This window comes from Eriocheir sinensis, chromosome 62 (assembly GCF_024679095.1).
Source record: "Eriocheir sinensis breed Jianghai 21 chromosome 62, ASM2467909v1, whole genome shotgun sequence".
Classification (NCBI taxonomy): Eukaryota; Metazoa; Arthropoda; class Malacostraca; order Decapoda; family Varunidae; genus Eriocheir; species Eriocheir sinensis.
This window is the reverse complement of record NC_066570.1, coordinates 10,973,611-10,981,110: the sequence shown is the minus strand read 5'-3', so window position 1 is coordinate 10,981,110 and position 7,500 is coordinate 10,973,611.

The following is a 7,500-nucleotide window of genomic DNA, read 5'->3' as shown; positions in this document are numbered from 1 at the left end:
ATTTGGTTTCATTTTTTTTTAAGAATCTAAACCTAATATTTTGTATTAGATTTTTTTTTTACTCTGGCATTTTATATTTTTTTTCTTCTTTTACGTATTTTGTATTTTTTGTTTGTTTTTGTATTTTTCTATGCTTTCTGCAATGGTCTCACTCCATCGTTGCCACGTCCCTCACGCTCACTTCGTCAGAGTCATCCTCGCCTTCATCCTCCTTACTCAACAGGACCAGGGTGGCGGGCGGGCGGGTCCGGAGGGGCGGCAACAACCCCCACCCCGACCTGCCCCCCCACCACCTCCCCCACCACCTCCCCTCTTTCCACCTCCTCAATACCATCCTCTTCTTCACCCTCCTCCTCGGCAGGCGGCTCGGGAGGGGCGGCAAGGGCCCCCACCCCAAACAACCCTTCCTCCACCGCCTCCGCTACCTCCATCCGATCCACGTTCTCAAACTCATCCTCGTCTTCCATCTCCTCCCCCCGAGGCTGGAGGAGGGGCGAGTCAGGAGGGGGGACTAGAGCCCCCACCCTGAACTGCCAATCCACCGCCTCCACCACCACCACCACCTCCCTCAGGTTCATCTCCGCAAAGTCATCCTCTTCACCCGCAGGGTCAAGATCACGGTCAGGGTTGTCATCGTCAGGGCTGCCACAGTCAGGGTTGTTATCGTCGGTGTCGTCATCATCTGGGTTGTCGTCATAAGGGGCGCTGGGCCCCGAGACTAAGCTAGCCAGGGTAGGGAGCAGCAGCCCCTGTAGGAACCACCACCAGTAGGCGATGGTGTCCAGGGCGTCGGGGTGGCCCATGCCCAGGGCGTGCAGCAGGGGCTGTGCCTGCAGGTCGTTTAGCACGCGGAGGGCGCCTCGCGCGAGGTCGTCACTATAAGTGACGTGAACGGCGAGCCACGCCCAACTCATTAAGGAACTCCCGGCTGGCAGGAGGAGGGCGAGGGGTGGCAGGGCGAGCACGGAGCACAGAGCGGCAATGCCCCGCAGGAGGTCGCTCTGGCCTTGCTGATGGTAGGCGTAGGCCAGGGTGGCCACGTGGCCGGCCAGCAGCAGGAGCAGCAGCAGGCCGGCCACACCACACGGCATAATAACCTTGAGTAGGCGTTGGCAAGGCGTTGATACACGTGACATTATGCCTCGGACCGTTCCGTGTTTGTTGTTACTGTGTGTCTGAAGGAACACTTCACTTTGTGTGTTAGCCCCAGGAGGTGATTCAACAGTTTCGTGCTCATTGCTGTTATTGTTCTGCTGTCCAACCTCCACCACCACCACCACCTCCCTCATTTCCACTTCTTTAAAGTCATCCTCTTCACCCACAGGGTGAATATTACTGTCAGGATTGTCGTCATGAGGGGCGCTGGGGCCCGAGATGAAGCTCGCCAGGGTAGCGAGCAGCAGCCCCTGTAGGACCCACCACCAGTAGGCGAGGGCGTCCAGGGCGTCAGGGGGTCCCAGGCCTATGGCGTGCAGCAGGGGCTGTGCCTGATGGTCGTTTAGCACGCGGAGGGCGTCTCGCGCGATGTCGTCACTATAAGTGACGTGAACGGCGAGCCACGCCCAACGCAGGGAAGCACGCCCGTGCGTCAGGAGGAGGGCAAGCAATGAGCACAGCACCGCAATGCCCCACAGCAGGTCACTCTGGCCTTGCTGGTGGTAGGCGTAGGCCAGGGTGGCCACGTGGCCGGCCAGCAGCAGGAGTAGCAGCAGGCCGGCCACACACTTGTTTAATCGTCGCATAATAGCGTTACGTAGACGCAGGTAAGGCGTTGATGAACGCGATATTATCCTTTCCATCACTGTGTGTTTGCTGCCACTGTGTTTGTGAAGGAACACTTCACTTCGTGTGTTTTCTTCGAGGGGTATTTCAACGGTCACTTGCATGTTCCACGTATTGTGTTTCCGAATATTCGTTCGGGTTTGTGGGTTTTCTTCGAGAGGTAGTCCAACCCTCACGTCCATGTTGCTTTTGTCGTATTTCTGAATTTGTGTTTGTGGGTTATCTTCGGGGGGCAGCTCTACCATTGCTTGCATGTTGCTTTTATCGGTTTTTTGAGTGTTCGCTTGAATTTGTGAGTTTTTTTCTTGAGGTAATTGAAGCGTTTCTTCCATGCAGCTTTTACTGTGTTCCTGAATGTGTGTAAGAGTTTGCGGGTACGCTGCGGGGGGTAACTCAGCTGTTACGTCTATTTACCTTTATTGTATTTCTGAGGCTCCTTTGGCCTCGGGGATCAGGCACGGGATTTTGATTTCTTGAGATGGGCACCTTTCTCGCCTCGGCTTATTATACATAGGGTCGAGATTTACCACATCACCTCGGTTTGAGATATGCCGTTTTGGGGACCTTGGAGTTGACATTGCATAGGGTCGAATCTAGAGCTAGTGGCACCTTTTGTAGTGAAGATCGCTACGGGAGCTGATTGGCTGGACGGAAGGAGGGTGATGTTAGCTACGGTGATTGGCTGGATGGAAGGTATTCTTCAAGGTATCGGCGCCTCGGTTCGCCTGTTGGAAAAGCCTCTCGTTCAAGTTGCTGGGGTATTCAAGGACTGTTTTGTGATCCTTGTGATAGCTGTACACGCCTTCTGCACCGTGAATAGTAAATCACCCAAGACAACCCGGTTAAACTTCTCCGTGGCCTTGAGAATAGTCATAAAGGGAGCCCGATACGTTTAAAAATATGGCCCTTTTAGTAAGAAGTGAGCGTTTTTTCCCTTCAATAATTGTTTAATCCCACTGTTTAAAACATTACGCGAAATAGATGAATAAGAATAACAACACTGGTATTTGTCCCGAGGTTACGGACTAATGGAAAGGGAAGGAGAAAAAATGGAGTTGTAAGTGGAAGGAGAGACAGGAAGTGGAGGGAAGAGTCTGAAAGGAAAGGTAAAAAGGGAAAGTGTAAATGCGAGGAGGAAGAAAAAGAAAGGGAATGAAAAAAGGGATCTGTTAGTGGAAGAAGAGAAAATTGGAGAAAGCAAAGAGAAAGTTAATAAAAAAAAAGGTGTGTTTGGAGGGAGGGAAAAAAGTCGAGGGAAGAGAGAGAAAAGGAACGATGGAGAAAATTAAAAGATGGGTGGAAGAAAGAGAGGAATAAGAGAACTGAAAACGAAAAGAAGGAACGGCACACAGAGAGAGAGATAAAGCTGAAATGGAGGAAAGAAGAAACTAGAAAAGGAGACACAGGATAAAAGATGGAGGGACAGGAAAGGAAGGAGGGAGGAAAGAAAGGTAGGGAGAGAGAGAGAGAGAGAGAGAGAGAGAGAGAGAGAGAGAGAGAGAGAGAGAGAGAGAGAGAGAGAGAGAGAGAGAGAGAGAGAGAGAGAGAGAGAGAGAGAGAGAGAGAGAGAGAGAGAGAGAGAGAGAGAGAGAGAGAGAGAGAGAGAGTCATCCAACCCCCCTACTCTCCCCTCACAGATTCCTCTCATCCCCCCCAAATGCATCGCCAAGGAGGACAAGAGCTACCCCCACCACGCCCCCCAACCCCCCCTTCCACTCAGCCCCCTCCACCCAAGGACGACCCCTCCCCCTGACCCCCACCCTCACCCCCACCCCCTTCACCACCACCACTACCACCAGTAACAAGTATCGAACCAGTACATATCACCACCACCACCACCACCACCACCGCCATCAACTATAACACTGATATCACTCCGTCCTCTTCCTCCTCCTCTTCCTCCTCCTCCTCTTCCTCCTCCTCCTCCTCCTGTGGGATCGGAAAGGTGAGGTTTTGTTTGTTTTGTTTTCCTCTTTGTTTACTAATATTTATCTTCTTCCTTTTTTCTCTCACTTCCTCTCTTAATCTTCTTCCTGTTCTCTTTTCTCTAATTCTTCTTCTCTCCCTTATTCTTGCTCTCTCCTTCCCCCTCCCCTTCTTCCTCACCTATTTCCTTCCCTCCCCCTTCCCTCCTCCCTTTCCCTTTCCTCTCTAATCAAACTCCCCCCTTTTCATCCCCCCTTTCCCTTCCCCTTCCCTTTCCTTCCCTCCCTTAATTTTCCCTCCCCTCTCCACCACCTCCCTTTCCTTCTCTCATCCCTTTTCACTTTCCCTTCCCTTCCTTTCCTCCCTTCCCTTTCCCTCCCCTCTCCACCACCCCTCCCTCTCCTTCTCTCACCCTTTCCTTCCCCTTCACCTTCCTTTCCTCACTTCCTCTTCCCTCCCCTCTCCACCACCCCTCCCTCTCCTTCTCTCACCCTTTCCTTCCCCTTCCCTTCCTTCCCTCCCTTACCTTTCCCTCCCCTCTCCACCATCCATCCCTTTCCTTCTCTCACCCTTTCCTTCCTCTTCCCCTTCCTTCCCTCCCTTTCCTTTCCCTCCCCTCTCCACCACCCCTCCCTTTCCTTCTCTTACCTCTTTCCTTCCCCTTCCCTTCCTTCCCTCCCTTTCCTTTCCCTCCCCCCTCCACCACCCCTCCCTTTCCTTCTCTCACCCCTTTCCTTCCCCCTCCCCTTCCTTCCCTCCCTTCCCTTTCCCTTGCCTCTTTCCCCTTTTCCTCTCCTTTCCTTCCATTTTCTCTCACCCCATTTCCCTTTCCCTTATTCCTTCCCCTCCCATTTTCCTCACCTCTCACCTCTTCCCCTTTTCCCTCCCCTTTATCTCCCCTTTCCTCTCCTTTCCCTCACCCCTTCCCCTCCCAGTTTTCTCCCCTTTCCCTCTCCTTTCCCTCCCATTTCTTCTCCTTCCCCTCCCCTCTCTGTGCAAGTGTATGGCGGTGTAAACATTGGCGGCGAGCTCCTACTTTAAAACACCTACAGTACAGTAAGGAATACTGATACACGCAAGTAACATACACCTACGGGTACGTGGATACACGTAGATATCGTCTTGCCATAAAATGAATAAAGGGTCAATTTAACTTAGACAAATTTTAAAAGTGAAAAGTTACAGTCTACCCCAAGGAGACCCCTTGACCCTGTGGCCATTTTCCGCGCATGCGCAGAAGCAAGGTCGCGGTATCCATGGTAACTAGGTCTCCATGGTAACCAAGGCGAAATATTCCACCATCCACAGCCTCTTTAAGCAATACATCAACATCACTGCGACTGGATACCACTATGGGCTCTGCACTACTAAAGACTATGCTCGAGTCGCAAGAACGCGCCTTTAAGACCGCACTGGAGATTGTGGTCAAACAAATGAATGACCACATAAATAAACTCGATGCCAAGATATCCGATTTGACAACTAGCCTGGAACTCACCCAGCGTGAGGTTGACGATCTCAACTCAAGCAAGAAAGAGTATGAAAAAGAGAAGCAGGATGCCAAGGCTGAAATTGAGAAGCTAACAGAGCAAGTTGAATCATCGCATTTGAAGATCAGAGAACTTGAAGAGAGATTAAACTATCAGGAAGATTATAGCAGAAGGAGCAACGTGCGAGTCAGTGGCGTGGAGGAGCGTGGAGCCACTGAGACATGGGAGCAGACAGCGGCTGCCGTGACGTCACTCCTGGAGGAGAAAATGCAGCTGCCGGGACTCGTGTTGGAGCGAGCCCATCGTGTTGGTGTGCGCCGCGACGCCAGGCCTCGTCCCATCGTAGCAAGATTCTCTCGTTACTGCGATCGAGAAGCTGTGATGAGGAACTCCAAGAAGCTGAGGGGCACGAACATATTCGTGAACGAGGACCTCTGTGCAGCGTCACAAGCCGTGAAGAATGCTCAGATGCCTCTACTAAAAAAGGCAAGAGCACAACGGAAAGTGGCATTCTTCCGTCACACCAAGTTAATCATCAAAGACAAGACCAGCGACGTTGGAGTTGATCGGATGCGGCAGTCGACGGGGACCGCGGGAGTGCGGGGTGTGGCTGGCGCCGGGGTACGGGCGGAGCCGGAGCCTGCTGCTGCTGCTGCTGCTGCTGGTGGGGTCGTCGTGGAGGTGGCGGGGGCATGGGCTGGCGCCGGGAATGGTCCCTTCCCCACCCTACCCGCGCCTCTTCGTGATGGTCCGGCCACCTGCTCGTCTCCTTCCACTCCTGCTACTACACCTGCTGCCTCGACACAGAATAAGCCGGTGAAGAAAAGTCTACGAAGTGCCGTGAGAAAATAACTCGTCATTCGTAGTATAAATAGTGTAATATAATATCAACATCTATATAATGAATATAAACCAATACCTGCCATTTCATAATTTAAATGACATATAATTTACTAATATGATAATTATGGACAATCACAACTACCCACTTAACATTTTAAATACATTAACATATGATTTTAGTGAATTAGAAAGACCCAATCATGTTATAGATCGATCAAGTGAACCGATACTGCCAGAATCAACATGTGATTATGTTTTCTGTAATGAGGACTTACAAGAAACTTTTCCTCCAAATAGTTTAAAAATATTGTCTTATAATATAAGTAGTGTTCCTCAACACCTGGACTCGTTATTTGATGAATGTTAAAATCAATCTTCTGTCACGTTTGATGCTGTCGGGTTATGTGAAACACGTCTAAATGATGCCATATGTAACTTATATAACCAGAGTAACTACTTTTCATACTTTCAGAATAAGTCAACACAAGGGGGAGGCTTAGCTATGTATCTGCATTACAAGTTTCAAGGAGAAAAGATTACTAACGCTTGTTTAAAACTACCACACCTTGAATCACTATGTATTAAAATAATCAAGCCTTCAAATTTCATAATACGTGTTTTTTACAGACCACCCAATGCATCACTCAATGATTTTTTTGAATCAATGGAACAAATTTTAGATTATGTATCTAATCTTAGTTTACCATGTTATTTAATGGGAGATTTTAATGTTAACCTGTTAAATGCCAATAACAATACCATTTCATACATTGATATGTTCCATTCCTACAACTTCTTTCAAAGTATTTTAAGGCCAGCCAGAGTAACCTCTACCTCTGCAACATTAATTGATCATATAATGGTCAAATGACATTCACAATTATATGAAAAGTGGTATATCTTATTCATCAATCAGTGACCACTTCCCGGTATTTGGTCTTTTTTCTACACTTGCCCTTAACAATATATCATATGTGCATGTAACAAAGAGAATTATTACCAATGATAAAATTGCAACTTTCAAAGAAGAATTATTTTTTTTTAGGTGGGATTTAGAACTAGCTAATACTGAAGGAACTGAAAATATATTTAATTTCTACATGGACACATTCAAGAGACTATATAACATTAATTTCCCAATAAAATCATTTTTGGTTAAAGAAAAACATTTTGGCAAGCAATACATAACTCCAGGTTTAATAAAGTCAATAAAACATCGTAACAAGTTACAAAAGTTATACGCAAAATGGCCACTAACCTATGAAACAATATTTAAACGATATAGGAATACGTTGACATCAATAATAAGGACAGCCAAAGAGAATTACTTTAAAGAAAAATTTAGTGAACAATCAGGTGACTCTAAAAAAACATGGAAAACTTTACATTACTTAATGGGGATAAATAGATCTAAATTGCCAACTTCAATGAATTTTCAAGATAAAACTGTATCTAATGA